The following is a 17,724-nucleotide window of genomic DNA, read 5'->3' as shown; positions in this document are numbered from 1 at the left end:
CTGGAAAATAGGGACACTTGGAGGGTCTGGCATTGCTGGCAGGCACTGCCACCTCCCAAGCATGATCTTCCGGGTGCAGGAACTGCCCAGCCAGTGGGGATGCATAGATGCTTGCCTTGTTGACTGGGGACATAAATTCAGTGCTTTTTTCTGGGGAGACGCAGGGGTATGCATACCCCTAAACATTTTGTGAATCTTTGTACTTTGGTCCATTTGCTGTATTTATTTTTCCCAATTTGAAATATAAAATTGTGATTTTTCTTGAGTCAAAACGAGAGTACCTCTAAACACTTTTTAAAGAAAAAAAAGCACTGCATAGATCCAAGCATGCCTGCAAATTGGCCAAGGGCAATGCATTCATAATCATTATTATTGTGTAATTATAAGATTATTATATGATAGTAGAAGGTTGTATAATCTTGGAAGAGGGTGTGGCTGTGAGAGGGAAAATCTGAATTTGCCACTGCACTGCTACTCCCATGATTGCCTCAATATGTTGGTTGATTGAACTTTAAGCTTCTGGATGCAAAGGATGGACTTCAGGGGATACACATCAGAGAACTGGGATGCAGTGGTGTTTTACACTAAAAAGTGCCCTTGGCCCACACAGAGGTATTTCTGTCACATTGTGTACTTGTGAAGAATGTGCTGGATGTTGAAATGTTTTATATGAGCTGACAGAGGTTTTAAGACTGTATTACACAAAGTGGTCATGGTGTAACAGGTGCATTTTCTGGTCAAGTCTGTCATGCGCAAAGCAGTCTCGAGGCTGCACACACCTTGTTTCTCTGAGTCAAAGCAGAGGGGATGAGGAATGAAGTGTGGGAAGGTGTGTTGAAGCAGGAATCTACTCCTGCTTTCCATTGAGGGTTATATCAGAAACACAGAATAAGTGAAGGGATATCTTTCAGATATCGAAGCAGGATGTATGGGCCTGGGGTCTGCAAGGGCCTTGGACTATAAAAGGTCTGTTTCTATCTGAAGGACACCTATCTCTCTTAAGAGTGGAAAAATAGAAAGTCATCATGAAGGTGGGGGGGGGGGAAGGGTAAGGCAGTATGGAATGTTTGAGGTTTTGAGCAGCTATTCCATTTTCCTGCAAAGCTAGTTTCTTGGGGTCTGTTATCAACCAAGTTGTGACAACTTTGTCATCCATATAAAAGCTGTTAAGTTCCGTATGCAAGCCATAGAGGCCAACTCCTAGGGGACACGGGGGCTTCAGCCCCCACAATAAAACATTAGAGGGGGCCAGGCCCCTACAAAGTTGATTGACATTCCCATTCAAATGGTGTGTGTGTGTGCCCTGCGTCATGTGATCAGTTATGTGGGATGGGGCTTACCTGGCACCCCACAATATTTTATTGAAATTGGCACCTCAGAAGAGAGTATGGATGATTACTGGGGGGGGGGGGGGTCTTCTCCAACACAACTGCCTTGTCTTAATAAACAGAGTCTTGAACAGACTTTTACCTTAATCACAATGGGAAGGCTTGATTTTTATTCCACACACAGGAATCATTTTTTAAAAGGTTTTGCTATACATGACATATGGAAGAGCTGCATATTCCTGCATTGCAGGGAGTTGGACTAGGTGATCCTCAGGGTCCCTTCCAACTCTACAATTCTGTGATGCTATGCTATGACATACTCCGCTCCCTGTCCTGGTCTTTAAACCCCCTTATGGTTTTGCCCCTGCTTTTCTCTCCATTCATACATCCCTGCATATAGGGATAGATAAATCTATTCATTTTGGTCTCTCTCTGTTCCTCATTTCTCCAATCCTTTTTTTAAAAAGAATTCATCGCCATTTTTGTGCACACACCTTCTAGTATACTCATTTTTAATGCAATTTCTTCTAAAATATATTTACAATTTCTCTTAATAATGCATTTTCATGTATTTTGAGTGGCTATCCACGAGCACCTGATCAGCCTCTTGGAGAACAGGATGCTGACCTAGATGGGCTTTTGGTCTCCTCCAACCTCAGGACTCTTGCAGTGTGCTTCTGTTTGTATGCTTTTTTTCTCTGGAGAGCTACATCGCAAAATTTGGACAGATGAGAATTTTGAAAGATAGCTACATTTCATTCTGCATGTTGGTTTGGAAAGCGTGGATCCAATATGTGACCCAAATTAAAATGTGATTTTTCTCCCATCCCTACAGCTGCATATGATCTTTGTCCCTCCGTTTCCATCACCCTCGCCTGACCAAATGTATTCTTGAAATGACTCCACCCTTTACACTTTGTGCTCAGAGCCACCTCCCAGAACCTCTGCAAACTATTCCTCCTAACCTGGGAAGTCTCCCAATATTTTGGACAATAATTCCTATCAGCCATCTGACCATTGACAGCACTGACGAGGGCTGGTGGAAGCTGCAGTTCAAAGCATTTAAGAGGAGCCTGCTGTATCAGACCAATGGTCCATTTAGTCCAGCAACATCTTCTCACAATGGCCAACCAGATGCCTGTGGGAAAGCCGGAAGCAGGATTCGAGCACTCTACTTTCCTGTGGCTTCTAGCAACTGGATTTCAAAACATTTATTACCTCCAACTGAGCATAGCCATCATAACTAGTAGTCATTGATAGCCTTATTCTCCATGAATTTGTCAAATCTTCTTTTAAAGCTATCCAGGTTGGTGGCCATCACTGCTTCCTGTGGGAGCAAGTTTCAAAGTTTAACTATGCATTGTACTATCTTTTATCTGCCCTGAATTGGAATTTAGAGAACATAGGTTCAGGAGGTTGGGTGAAGCTGTCATAAATGAGTGGAGTTGAAACAAGCATAGATTTCCCACCCACCCCCGTTTAGTCCACCTCAACTTTCCTCCCATTTTTCTCTTATCATCTCTGTGTTAAATTAGAGAGAATGCTCAAATAAGGCATCTTTGGTTTTTATTTTGCTTTTTCAAGACATTCTTATGATAAAGAAAGAAAAAAACAAGCCCACACAGTGTTTAGTGGTTCAGGTTTGGAAAAATGGTTGCATGGAACTCTTGTGACTATGTTTTCAACAAGCCTGCTCAGCCACTGCCTTTTGTTTGAAGGGTTTTTAGCATTTCGCCACTCAAAGAAAATGATGCCCTAAAGTAACAATCTACCCCTTCTGTGAAAATGTGCATATCTCCTGTAGATATTTGATCACTGTTTAATACAATGGCAGTCTTAGGAAGATTCAGTCTTAGATGGAGGCAACCATTTTGAATGTCAAAAAGCACTTTTTTAATAAAATAAAAACCTCTCAAAATATTACTTTCTTAGGAAACAAAAATGGTAGCCATTCCAATTCTCTTCCCTTTCTTTCATATTGCCCCCAAAATATACCTGAAACAAAACAGCTGATTTTGAGGTGGGTGAAATATCTGAGTAGTGGTCCTTGTCAATCTGATCCCGTTTCATTTCCCACCAGTGCCATCAAGATTCTCTACCTCTTGCTGATGTGTCCACACAAAGTGAATGTTCAATGAGTCCTGAATTCTGCTCGGACCACTTCCTTACTTGAGAGTAAAGAAGATACCTTTTTCTGCAGAGGATTAAAAGTACAGGCTCAACAACAGCCTTGGAGCTACAACTGATGAGAAAGGATAAACTAGCCAAGCTAGATACAGCACCCTGAGCTTAAGGAATTCAAGATCAGGGTGCATGGAAGCAATGGAGCTGTCCCAATGGGTTGCCACCCACTTGCCAAGTTTTTAAAGGTGTGGTGAGCTTACTTATGAGACTCTTGTGACTTGCAGGATTGTGGAGTGTGTCCATGCACACTGCATCTGGGAGGATGGGTCTGTTCCCAGTGGTGGAAGTAGTACCTGGTCATGGCTGTGCCCTCTTCTGACTCTGGTTCTCCCATTCCCAGTGAATACCTTCTCCTTGGGAGGGGGATGGGAGAGGTGGGATTTCTGCCTCCCCATCCAGAGCTGCCAAATTCTGGAAAAGGGGAGTACCTACCTCCTCCAACCTCTGTTCCCCGATCTCAACAACCCCATATCGTTCCATTCCATCCTCTTTCCCCCATTCCTCACACCTACCAATCTAAGCCTGAGCTTGACAGTGCCTTGGGACTCACCACACAACAGAGCAATGCCAAGATACTAGGAGTCCGGATTTCTGGTGCAGAGCTGAATTCACAGACTGCTCAGGTGCAGACCCAGGTTTAATGGGCATGCCACTCCAGCAGCAGCCTCTGTTCGTGTGAAGAAGACGTAGCACAGCAGCAAAGAAGGTGTTTTCCACTGAGAAGTCCTGGTGGTGACCGACAACCCAGTTCACCAAAGCCGTCTCAGCTCCCCCTGCTCTCATCATTGGTTCAAGTCAGGCCAGGGAGGATTATGAAATAGCATTACATGGCAGGCCTGAAAGCCAAAGTGTCTCATAACTGGATGTGTGATTTTTGGAATTGCGCCTCCGACGCTACAGCAAGTCACACACAAACGCTCCTTTCCTTCGCAGAGGCCAGGCCTGCTCTGACAGATGAGAAACCTAATCTTAGCAGTGGCCGCCCAGCCAGCACATGCCTCTCAAAGGTCACCCACTCAAGTCCAAGAACTTGTGTGTTGGAACTATCATCATGTGCAATAGATTTCTCTCTCTCTCTCTGCCTGTTTCACTCACTCACTCATCTCACACACAGAGTTTTAAAACAGAGAACAAGTCTGTGGCATTTATTCTATATTAGAATTATTACTATTAAGAATATAAAAGAGCCCTGCTGGATCCGGCCAGTGACCCATCTAGTCCAGCATCCTGTTCTCACAGTGGCCAAGCAGATGCCTCTAGGAAACCTGCAAGCAGGACCAGAGCACAAGAGCCTATTCTCTCTTCCAGAGGTTACCAGTAAATGGTATTATTCAGAAGCATTACTGCCGCTGATAACCATGGAGGCACAGCATAGTTATCATGGTTACTACCTTATTCTCCATGAATTTGTCCACTTCTCTTTTTTTGAAGGCATCCTGCAGCAGTGAATTCCATAGTTTACCTATGCACTGTGTGAAAAGAAGTCATTCCTTTTATCTGCTCTGAAGCTTCCAAAGTCCAGTTTCATTGGATACCCATAAGTTCTAGTGTTTCCTACCACTACCTTTTTCCCTGTGGGAGAAAAGCAAATGGGAGTGGGGGTGGGGTGATTTTGAGCAGGAAAAATGGACTGAAGGGGGAAACAGCTAAACAACCTCCTTCCCCAGCCATTCTCCCAGTTAAATTTGTAGCCTGTTGCTGGGTTTTGGTTCAAAAAACCATTGCTAATATTATCACAGCCATTTCCTTATGTCCCATGAAGGATGGAGATGAGGTCACGGTTGCTATCCCTCCTCCTAACTTCCATATGGTCAGCCAAAAGTCTGAGTGGTTGTATGCCCACAGCCAGAAAACATGCCTAGACATCATGTGTTAAGGTGCTTGGCTGAATGTGTGGGGATGTCACCTCAATAGGGACTTTCTGATTTGGGCAGAAAATAGGTCTGTGTTTGAAAATGGAGTTGTAACAATAAAAATTACCACTAGATGGAGCCCCTACATATAGCTGCTAATTAGCGAGGGGGCAGGTGAGGAGGCATCTACTCACCCCCCCCCCCTCATTTTGTTGTTCAGCTTTCCCCCCATTGATTGACATATATAAAGCTGATGTAGTGATATTATGGATTTGGTATTGGTTTCCATATCTATTTTACACCTTAACTTTTATCCACTTCGTTTAACAATGCTGTTGAAAGATCATAGTTAAACATAAAGTTACGTTAAAACACTCAATCATTATTCCATATTCCACTTTTACTATTAAAAAAAAGAAAGAAAGAAAACACTACATACTGATTTAGTTTGTCATATTTGTGAGTGGGAAGAAAAGGAATATTAAATCAGCATTTCCACTTTACCCCCCTTCAGTTGCTATTACAATACTTACAAATAAAAATTTTATTTCTGAAAAACTAATTGATTGTTGTTGCTGTTGTTAGCCTTTCATGAATTTGATAATGTACACTGCTATTTTTCTAGAAAAAGAGGTGCTAGAACTTACCATGAATGCGTCCCTTGTTCTCTTAGAATGGCAATGGCACACACCTGAGAGCTGAGTTCCGGAGAGTTCCACCTTTAAAAAAAAACCATGATTACATAGCTCCACCTGTGCACATGAACATGTTTGACAGCTCCCTGCCACAAGGTGCTCCATCTCAATCAGGGTAGAGAACCTTTTTGATTCCACTGAGTTAGTTCCTTATCAAGATCTTCCTAGTAGGCCAAATTTGATAGGCAGGCGGGTCTACCCACCTGTCAATCATCAGTGTGGCTGATGTTACAAATGGTGTCAGGCACTTTGGCCTGACCTCTCAGGCAGCAAGGCACTGCTAAAAGGAAGTTGTTTTATGAATCTAGACATAAGACACAGAGGAAACACCAGAGGGAAATGGAGGCAGGAAGAGTAATCAAGGGAAGAATACGCATTTGTTGCAACTATATCATAGAATCATGGGATCGTAGAGTTGGAAGGGACCACGGAGGTCATCTAGTCCAACGCCCTGCAATGCAGGAATCTTTTGCCCAACGTGGTGCTTGAACCCATGACCCTGAGATTAAGAGTCTCATGGTCTACTGACTGACCCATCCATCGTGAGCTATATGTTCTTCAGCTTACTCACAGCAGGGCAGTTTGGTCCAAATACCCAAGAATCCTGGGAGCAGCAGTTGGTTGTGGGTGCTGAGAATTGCCAGGAACCTCCTCTCCTGTGAAGAGGGATTGGTTTTTAAACCACTCTGAGAACTGTAGCTCTGGAGGGTAATGAGCTACCTAATAAATCTTGGTGCCCTTAACAAACTACTGCTCCCAGGATTCTTTGGGGGGAGCCATGACTATTTAAAGTGGTATGGCAGTGCTTCAAACATTATGGTATGGATGTGGCCAGAGACAGTAAAGGCTGAGCACCTCCACCGGCATCAGTGATGGACTTTCAGCTTTAAAATTTCAGGGACAGTACAATGGACCTCTGGGGTGGCAGCCCAGAGACTTGAGAACAACAATTTTGGAAATTGCAACTTGAAGCTGAGAGTGGAGGGAAGATACTTTGTGATAAAGTTACTGCAACTACCTATCAAGAGGACTGCTACATTCTGGGCAACAGGAGGATACATTTGAAGAGAAGAACAGAAGCAAGAGAAGTAAAACTGAACATGATGGAATTAGTTGAAGAAGAAGAACCTGGACTGGTGGAGTGTTGTGGGGGGGGGGGGGGAGAGACCGGTGGGGGATGGGGAAGGCAAAGGGAAGGGTGATGATGGGCAGGAGAGGGGTGGGGTAAAGTATGAAGTTTTGGGTAATTAAAGGCTGACCACGGTACTCCGACACCAGAGGGAAAATGGATCATGAGAATGGAAGAAATGTTTAGGTATTTGTTAAAATGTGTTGTTTTTATAAATTTGAAATTGGAATCAGAAGATATATATGCCACAGCATAACAAAGTTAAGTGAAGAGAGGATAAAAGAAGTTGAGATGTGTAATGTGATATTTTACCGGTATTTGATAAAAATAAGATTTTAGATTTATGATAAGTTGATAAGAATAAGATTTAAGAATTTAGATATGTTGATTATAATTATAAGAGTAAGATTAGATGTAAGAGAGTAGATTTTGCAATGTTACAAAGTTACTAAAGAAGATTAGAAATGAACGCAAAAGAGAGGATGCGAGGAAGTCCCAAGTTTAGGATTATAAAGAAGATTATGATGAGTAATTAATTGTTTTGTTTGTGTGTATGTTGTGTAGTTTGTGTAGTGTTTGTTGTTGTATTTTGTGTATTTTTTGATGTGAAAATTTAATAAATTCTTATTAAAAAAATAAAATAAAATTTCAGCTGCACCCTATACAATGCCTAAACTCTGTGCCCCACTCCCCACCTTCTATTTTTCATCACTGTTGCAGCACCCTCTTTGGTGCCCTCTTGGCCTGGTGCCCATTGCAGCCAACACAGTCACACACCCCTAAAATCCACCTCTGCCAACATGCTGTCTCTGACAGATTCCCCCCCCCCCCAGGGAATGCAGTCCTTGCCATAAAGAAAGGTCTTCCAACACTCCTGCAGCAAGCAGGATATGGAGCCTGGACTAGATGATCTTCCCAAAGGCTTCATAGGGGGGGGAGGTGAGTTTTGAGGAAAGACTTGAGGGAAGGGTGAGAGCTGGTCTTGCAGCAGGCTTCTGGGAGGCAGGGGAGGCAGGACAGCAAATGCAGAGAAATATTTGGCAAGAGCAGGGGCTCTTCAGACTTTTAAGGGGGGTGGAACTAGATGAACTAAGATCACAGGAAGGGATGCTTCAGGATATGAGAGTAGAGAGATAAGGAGGCAAGGCCGTGGAGGCTTTCAGGATAAGGATGTCTGGACCTGTGGCGTTCCAGATGTTGCTGGAATGCATCTCCCTCAGTCGCTCTGACCACCAGCCTTGTTGGCCAGGGCTGCTGTGAGGATATGTCCAGCAAAATCCTCCCATCTTCTCTGCCCCAGTTGATCCTGTGCCTCATTTTATCATGGAGTGGGTCTGCTAGATTGAATCACCTCTACAGTTAGTTGGCTTCACTGAAATCACAGGAGAGTTGGATCTTAATGGCTTCCCACCTGTGCAAAGGTGCAAATGCTGTGTTATCTTGACTGCTAAATCCTGCCAAAGGAAATACATTTGTTTGTTTATGCATTTACATATGCTAATTTCCAGCTGCAAAGCTCAGCCTGCTTCAAAACAGGCCAGTTGATGGAGGTGTCTATGCAATTCGAGAACTGAAAGTCATCAATAATACGGCTTCACAATCTGCAGGGAACGAACGAATGAGTCTTAACTGACTGGAATTACAGAAAACAGGAGGGAAATTTGGTGCCAGCAACAACAGAAAAACTAGATAGCTGAAGCAGCAGCAGCAGCAGTTGTTCTTAAACCTTAGCAAAGTTATTATTTCTTCTCTTCTGAACAGAAATTCCTTTCTAGAATAATTTTACTTTCACGCCAAGGTAATAATAGTGCCCAAAATAGTTCTTATTTTCATTTTAAGACTCACCAAACCATGCTGGAAAGTGCATGGCTTAAAAACTCACAAATCTCTGTGTGATAATAAAGAATTGTCCAGAAATTGAACCCACCAGAATTTCCTGGTCAGGTACCATCTTCTGGTTGTTTGTTTTTTTAAACCCTTCTCAGATGGAAGGTCCTTTGCAGGATAAATATTGGCATTCATTGAGCAGAGCGTTGTTCATGCTAGCCCAGGACAGCAACTGGTTGTATCCAAAGGTTCCTTCAGCTCACTATAAGAGCTTCCATCAGTGGAGGAAGAAGGGGAAGTCAGTTTCAGCTTCCCCAGACAAGTGCACCTGTCGTGGTCTTTGCACCATACCAACTTCCCTGCTGAAATTGCCCCTTTCTTGATTAGAAACAGGTAAGAGTTGGTGTGGTATAATGGTTAGAGTATTGGACTAGGACCTAGAAGACCAGGGTTCAAATCCCCACTTGGCCATGGAGCCCCTTGGGACCATCAGTGCCTCTCAGCCTAACGTACCTCTCAGGGTTGTTGTGGGGATTAACTGAGGAAGGGGGGAGAATAATTTACACCACCCTGAGCAACTTGGAGAAAAAAGTATTTTATAAATGAAGTAAGTATGTAAGTAAGTAAGTAAGTAAATAAGAGCAGCCTACCTGCGGGACACTAGTACAGCATCTCCATGAGACTCAGTGAGTCAGTTCTAATGACAGCTTAGTGAGAGGTTGACTTTCCTAATTAATACCTTACTGCCCATGTCCAGATCTCACCCTTTAAGGGGAAAAAAGGAAGGCTAACAGCAAAGGACTCTATATCTGTGGAGAATGCACTACTCTTCCGCTCTTCTGAAGAAAGCTGGACTTTGTGTGGCCTGAGAAAGATAGAAGAACCACAGAAAAATACAAGATGACCACAGTTGGCTGATGCCATCACAGGGATGCTCTGTAAGAAGCAAGTGAACAAAACATGGCAATTCCATCCTAAAATGCCTCGTATGGAAACCAGCTAGGAGAGGCTTGCAATCTTCATTCTGCAGTCACCAACTGCCCTTAGCTCTGTCTGCTGCTCCAAGAGGCATGTGACTCCTGGGATCCATTCAAGAATTTGAGGCTCAGGAGTCTGGGAAGCCCTAAGTCAAAGACACTTTGATTGTTCAACACAGTAACCAAACATGCTCCTGAAGCACCAGTGGGAGCTTGGCTTCTGTCACTAATAGCCATACTGGGGGGCCCAATTTTGGTCAGACCATGGCAGAGAAACCTGCCCCTCTTTGCATCCCAAGGTCTTGTCAAAAATCTCACCCACTTAACAATCATTAAGAATAAAGCAATAGCCACCTCAGCACATCAAGTGACTAAGGGCATTTCCAGGTGACTGTTTATTGAGCATTCATTCTGATTTGTTTGCAGGGAGATTTGACCATATTGGGTATTTAGTGAGTACCCATTCCAATTCGTTTGTGGAGAGGTTAGGGTGTTGCATCAAAGTAAGTGTTATCCCACACTTTCCAGTCCACTGCAAAACTCTGATATTTTGGGGGACATCCAGCAAGGCAAGATGGGAAGCGCCACAGCCAAGCCGAACTAGGGACTGCTAGCACCACCCGAGCTGCCCAGCTGGTCCCTGCACCACCATCACTGCTACCACCGTGATCAAAGGGGAGCCTGGAGAACCGCAAATGACAAGCAAAAGGGCCGCGCAGAGCCCCCCACCCCCCGGATGATATTGATCCCAACGAAGCTCAGGGGCCCAGAGGTCTCTGGAGCTAAACAAATAAAGCAGAGGCACCCCCCTCCCCGCTGTGCACCAGCTTACCACTGCCACCATCGCCAAGGGAGAACAGTAGGAGGGGATTGGGAATATCAGGGAGGCTGCGAGGGAATGTGTGGCCTAGCCCAGGGCCAACCCCAAGCCAATATCCCTGGCGGTTGGCGCAAAAGAGTAGACCAGGGCCCAGTGAGAACTGTGTGCTGGGGACCACCTTGGGGAAAGACAATTCCAGTGCAGGTGCTCCCCTGCCAGTGGAGAGGTGCAGACGGGCACAGCAAAAACCTTTGATAATAAATGAACGGAAAATAAAAATAATAAACACGGTGACCCAAGAGACATCACTAAATCACAGCCCATACGAGACAAGAATGGCTGCCTAACCCTGATGCTCTGAAGAAAGCCACCAATCAACAATGCCTGTACAACCCTAAAATTCCACAACACCCAAGAACAACCACCACCTAAATACCAAACCATAACCCCTCCCACTATAAAAGAACACAGCACACATCCCAAACCAAAACCACCAAGACATTCAAGATGGCACCAACCAGGGAGATGATGAATGGCAAAGAGATTGCAACACTCCCCCCATGATGACAACAGTCCAACAACAAAACAGGACCTGAGCAAAATGGAACTGAGAATAGCAGTACTATTGAACACAGTGACTCCCCTGAAGACAATAATCAGTGACCTGACATCCAAAGTGGAAACCCTCACTGGCACATCTCCACTCTAGAGTTTAGTTATTTGCCCCAAACTCACAACAACTGGAGTTCATCCAGAACACACTAAACAAATTCCTCTCCCTCTCCAAAGGGGAAGCAATCCCGGGAGGTGACCTCAAACTATATATGAGAGGCATCTCCCTGAAAGACATCCAACCCACAACCCTATGGGCAACCTTCCTCCGAGGAAAACTCCAAACAATTAGAACTCCAAACAAACTGCTAAAAATCCTTAAAAAAATATGGAGGCCTTTATGACACATTCCAGTCTGGGCGCTATGGCAGAATGTCCAGATTTGATAGCATTCTGCTCACACAAGGCCTGAACCCCTTGGTTGAATCAGTGAACAAAGCTAACATAGTCACCAGAGGAGACTGCATAAAAGAGAAAGCATCCCTTAAATAAATAAAAAACCTCAAAATTTAGCAAAAATAGAACAAGGTATCACAGCCCTCTCATCACACTACAAACAAACAGGAGCTAAAAGACTCCTTAAACTTATAGAACAAAAAATAACGGAAATTGACTCACTAGAAATCAACAAAACGTTGATCAACATCCTATACTCAAAACAACGCTTCTACCCTGTTTCTCCTAAAATAAGACATAGCCATAAAATAAGCCATAGCAGGATTTCTATGCATTTGCAAAATATAAGCTGTTCCCCAAAAATAAGCCATACCCCGAAAATAAGCCATAGTGACGTGGTACCTCCCATTAAAACAGCATGGAGAGGCGTGGCTATGCAGCGTACCGATGCGACACGGTTAAAATAAGACATCCCCTGAAAATAAGCCATACTGTGTTTTGTTGAGCGAAAAAAAATATAAGACGGTGTCTTATTTTAGGAGAAACACGGTATGAGTATGGAGGGGGAAACTCTAGACTATTAGCAAACAGATGTAGGGAAATCACTCAAAACAAGAATACATTGCATGACAAAAAAAATGATGGCAATACAACATTCTTCTCCAAAGAAATAACCTCAGAAATTGCAAACTTTTACATCAATCTATGCACCTCCCACAACCCGCCTGAGCAGGAAGTCAGAAAATTCCTAGGAGGACTCACCATGCCAACCTTAACCACTGAAGAGCAAGAATTCTTGGACAGCCCTATCACCCTGAAGGAAATAGATATGGTCCTCAAAAACCTGAAACCAAACAAAGCCCCAGACCCAGATGGCTTTACAGCAGAATTCTACAAGAAATTCAAAGAACCCCTGATGAATCCCTACATGACTCACCTATTCAATGACATCCCATCCCCAAAACATGGACCTCTTCCAAAATAGTCTCTATCCCAAAACCAGTCAAAGACAGCCTCAGAACAGAATGATACTGCCTGATCTCATTGATAAACCAAGACTACAAGCTATTCACATCAATCTTGGCTTACCACCTAAAAGTTTTCCTACACAAATTAATAGCACCATACCAGACAGGCTTTGTCTCTGATCGCAATATAACAGACCCCATTAGGAAATTACTAAATCTGATTGAGCACAGCAAAGCAACTAAACTCCCACTGACAATTATTTCCCTAGATATCCTCAACGCCTTTGATTGCTTAGAATGGAACTACCTATTAGTAGTACTCACCAACATGAAGTTTGGCCCCAACTTCCTACAAACCCTCAGACAAATCTACTCCCAAGCCTCCAGAAATGCAGGATTAACAATACAGACTCTAATACCATAGCACTCCAAAGAATGCCCACTGGCTCCCTTCATCATGGCTCTGGAACCCCTAGCAATCTGAATCTGGGCAGCCCCTGACATCAAGGGAGTGGAAATAAAAGGCAAAAGCTATAAATTAGGGATCTTTGGTCATGACACCAGACCCCATAAACACAGCAGCCACCTTAACCAAAGAATTCAGCACATTCGCAATGGTATCGGGCCTAGAAGTAAACTTTGCAAAATCTGACGCTATGTGCTTCAACACCCCCCCCCATCTCCAAAAATAATTCACCAACGTCACAAAGATAAAACTCGTCAGCCCAAAATTCAGATACCTAGTGGAACAAATAGCCAGAAACCTCAACAAATTATACCACCACAATTACAAACCCCTATAGCGACCTGAAGAGATGGAGCAATATTAACTTCACTCTCTCAGTTAAAATAGCCATGGTCAAAATGATCACCTTCCAAAATTAACCTACCTATTCCAAACCCTTCCAATCTGGATTCCACCAACCAAACTCCTCAAATGGCAGGGGGGGAAACTGCACTCATTTATCTTCACACACAAAAAGCCAAGAATAAGCCCCAAACACCTGCATCTCCCCAGCTCAGGAGGATAAGGAATCCCCAATACAGAACTATACTACATTGCCAACCAAGTGTGCCACATAATCCCATACATCCTAGAAGATGAGACAAAACAATGGGTGCACTTGGAGAGAGGCATAATCGAAAACACTCCCACCACAGCATACCCTTTCCTCCAAAACAAACTAAGGAAAATCCCCACAACACTAAACAGGTTCACAAAGACCATGCTTAAAGCAAGGAAGGAAGAAGTAGGCAAACTGTCCCCAACCCCAACCCCACTAATCCCCCTGGCTCACCACCCACTATTCCACCACGCAGCACAAAATCTCCAGGTAATCTCACTCCAGTATGGCTCCCCTTTATCACACACACAGCCCAACAAGACAATAACATGAACCCACCGACAGCATATGATTCAATATGGCTACCTTAATCCAACAACTCCTCCCTCCCTCCCTCACACACAAACAAACGAATCCCACTGCAGCCAACCAAAGACCACCCCAACCTCTCTCTAGGCCACCCCAACCTCTCTCACCACCAAGGAAACAAGTGGATAGAAAGAGAACTTACCCAAGTGACGCTGACTGAAAACCCCCACATATACACTAAGTAAAAGAACATAAGCTTTACCAACCCATCCCCTCTCTCTTGTTCCCCCCTCTTTTCTTCCCAACTCTATACTGCATATAACACCGATGTCTCTCGACAAATGTAACCAATCTGTAGAAAACACAACCTGAAGAAAGAGACAATGCATGTGCTTTTGTAAACAAGGAAAATCTTCAATAATTAAAAAAAACAAAACAAAACCTCTGATCTTTTGGAGAAGTGGATTTGTTGCACAAGACCTCCTAATCAATTACACTTGCACAACCTGAATTTGCTGGTATGTAATCGAATCCCACCTGAAGATAGTGACAGTCTGGAAAGGCCCTCATTTAGTCTTACACTCTTGGGGGACCCATTTCATGTGACACAAGTCTTACGGTAATTGCCTTTTCTCTGAACTAAATAGTCCCATGGGCTGCAACTTTTCCTCATAGGGGAATCACTCCATCCTCTTGACCATTTGGGTTGTCCTTTTCTGAACCTTTTCCAACTCTACTGAATCCTTTTTGAGGTGAGGCAGTGCACAGTACTCCAAACACACTGGTGTGTAGTAAAATAGGTTTCCCACTTCAGGTGCCAAAATATATTGGACAGGTCTGCCCCTGTGGAGAAAAGGTACAGCTACAAACCCTTCTTTCTACAGTACATAATACAGTAGCATGCTCCTGAACCACATGGCATGCATGAACTATAAAGATGGGCCCATTTGAAGCATGAGACAACAGATACAGTGCATTTCCTTCCTTCCTTCCTTCCTTCCTTCCTTCCTTCCCACACACCCTGACCCCATAGAATGAATGCTCCAGTTATAGCTAAAATTAATTGACCAGAAACCAGGCAAGCCAAGATGTGAGGCTGTGTTGTTTATCATGCCGGGAAATAATCAAAGCAGGGAAAGGGGCTGTTCTGACAGCACCCACCTTGTAACAGACCTGGCTTTGGTGGAGGATGGTGGCAGGAGGTGAAACATTCCCTTCCTGTGCCTTTGGCAGGTGGATGTTAAATCTGAGCACAATGGGAGAGGCACCTGTTGGGAGCTGAAAGCCCCCTTGAGGGTTTGGCACTAATTGTCCTTTCACAGCTGGGAAGATTATATGTAATCTGAGCACACTGTGCTGGAGCTCTTGCCGCAGCCCCTGAGAAGCATTTTAAGGAGGCAGAGGGTTGCCTCCCCCACCACTACCCCCACCCCACCCCCAGGTAGCACCACAATATGATCTTTCATGAAGTTTTCATTTCATCTTGCCCTGCTGTGGCCTGTTTTCTAGATGTGGGGCCATGAAAGGGGGAAGGAAAGAAGAAGAAAGAGGGAAACATTGCGAGAGGGAAACTTATTCCCCACTCCATCCCACATAATTGTGAATAAATTGCACAAGTGTCCTCTCTTTGGGAGAAAGAACTTTGGGGAAACCTTGAATGGAACTTTACAGGCAATGCACAATATGGTTTTCGGATCCTTGCAAATATGGATGAGATGATTTTCCCAACCCTGCTCCTTTCCTTCATGGTCCCTCTGGCTTTGACTTTGGGCTGAGATAAAACACCCCTCCCTCCTCAGTCCATTGCTGCACTCAGGAGGCATCAAATAGTTCCAGCAGAGGAGGGGATTTCAGCTATTTTGGGGAGAAGTAGGCAACATTTCTCAAAAGGTTCAAGAGGGCTTACTATTATTGGTGGTAGCAACATTTGTGGTTCACTTTTGCTATTTCATAGCTGCTGCCTGTTTGTGGGGAGGGATACTATAGGGGGGAATTCCCTTCCACTGGGAGCCATGGTTCCCCCCAGAATGAGATGAAATCTTGGGAATAGGGGGTCATCACCACCAGGCAGCCACAGGGAATAGTTCTTTTGCTGCCACTGTCAATGGCAAAAGGGGGAAGTATAAAAAACAAAAGCCCAGTGTCTGTGGCCACAGCTGCCACTAACAGTAAAAGTCTCTGCCCCACCCCCAAAAAACATTTTGAGAAATGTTGCTGCCTCCGCTGGCTAACTGTAGAAATGACCGCCGCCCCCCACTCCACAAACATGAGAATGGCATAGGGCTCAGTGAGGGAGTTGATGGTAATTCTTACTCTTAACACAATCTAAAACCTTTTGGAGTGTGTGAGTGAACTTTGCTGCTAGTGTTAATTTATATAAACGATGTACTTTTGTTATCAGGGGTTACAGAACTCACCTCCATGCCTCTTTAGTTTCACATATTTTAAACTAACCAAACCGAAAGCCAATCTATCTAGTAAAGATTTTCCCCGTCAACCTCCTTTTCCTCTCCTCTGCACCTTTTCTGATTCTCTTCCTTCTCCCTTGATTTTTCATCTTAGTTTCAGCAGGGGGCAAAATCCACATCAGTGCCCCAAAACCTAATTAGGCTTTCACACCAATTAAGCTTATTGACACCAGATTTGATACATTCCTTCAGGATGACGGCAAAGGGTTTCTTAACGCAAACAACCCCCTTAAACTAGGTGCTTAGAGAAAACAATTCTCAGAAAGAGAGAGAGAAAGAAATTAAGGTTAACAAGCAGCTGAAATGTGTGAGGAGAAATGCTGATCCCAGAGGTCCTTTCTGAAGAGAGTCAAACCATTAGCAGAACAAGGCTTTAAAAATACTCTGCAATTCGTTTTTGTAAAGTTTTGCTGAGATTGTTTGTGACGCGGTGTAATTGTGACATTCACGGATGAGACAGGACTTGCCCTTCCTCTTCTGCTGCAGCCCCTTTCCCTCAACCCACTGAACTGTTCTAGAGGGTCTTCAACCCCCTGAAGCAATTGTGTTTTGTTTTGTTTTTTGGTGGGGGGGACTGCAGGGGCTGCTGAGGGGGATGAAGGGGAAGCCCCGTTTGCACAAACGGAAGTTTGTTGCACAGATGAGCAGCTGATGAGCAGCTACAGTTGGGTCTTGCTCTATATAAATTGGAACATAAAAGCATAAAAAGAGCCCTTTGGGGTAACAGAGACCAGCATCCTGATCTCACAGTGGCCAAACAGATCTCCCTGTGGGAAACCTGCAAGAAGGATCTGAGCACAAGATGCACGGGGGGGGGGGGAATCCTTATTTTTATGATTCCAGGATGTTTAAAACTTTTCATGTTGTAACGCATTCTAGGATCTTTGGATGAAGGATGAGGAGTAGTAGCAGAAACAACAACAACAACAACAACAACAACAACAACAACAACAACAACAACGCTATAACTTCTAGGGTTGGGCAGTATCTGGTTTTCAACATCGGGATACATCACCAGCTAACCATCACAATATACCAATGTATAATGATGTCTGAAATAAGGATGGAGCTATATAGAGGCATTGGCTGGCTTC

Source organism: Lacerta agilis, chromosome Z (genome assembly GCF_009819535.1).
Source record: "Lacerta agilis isolate rLacAgi1 chromosome Z, rLacAgi1.pri, whole genome shotgun sequence".
NCBI classification, from domain to species: Eukaryota; Metazoa; Chordata; class Lepidosauria; order Squamata; family Lacertidae; genus Lacerta; species Lacerta agilis.
This window is presented reverse-complemented; position numbering follows the sequence as displayed.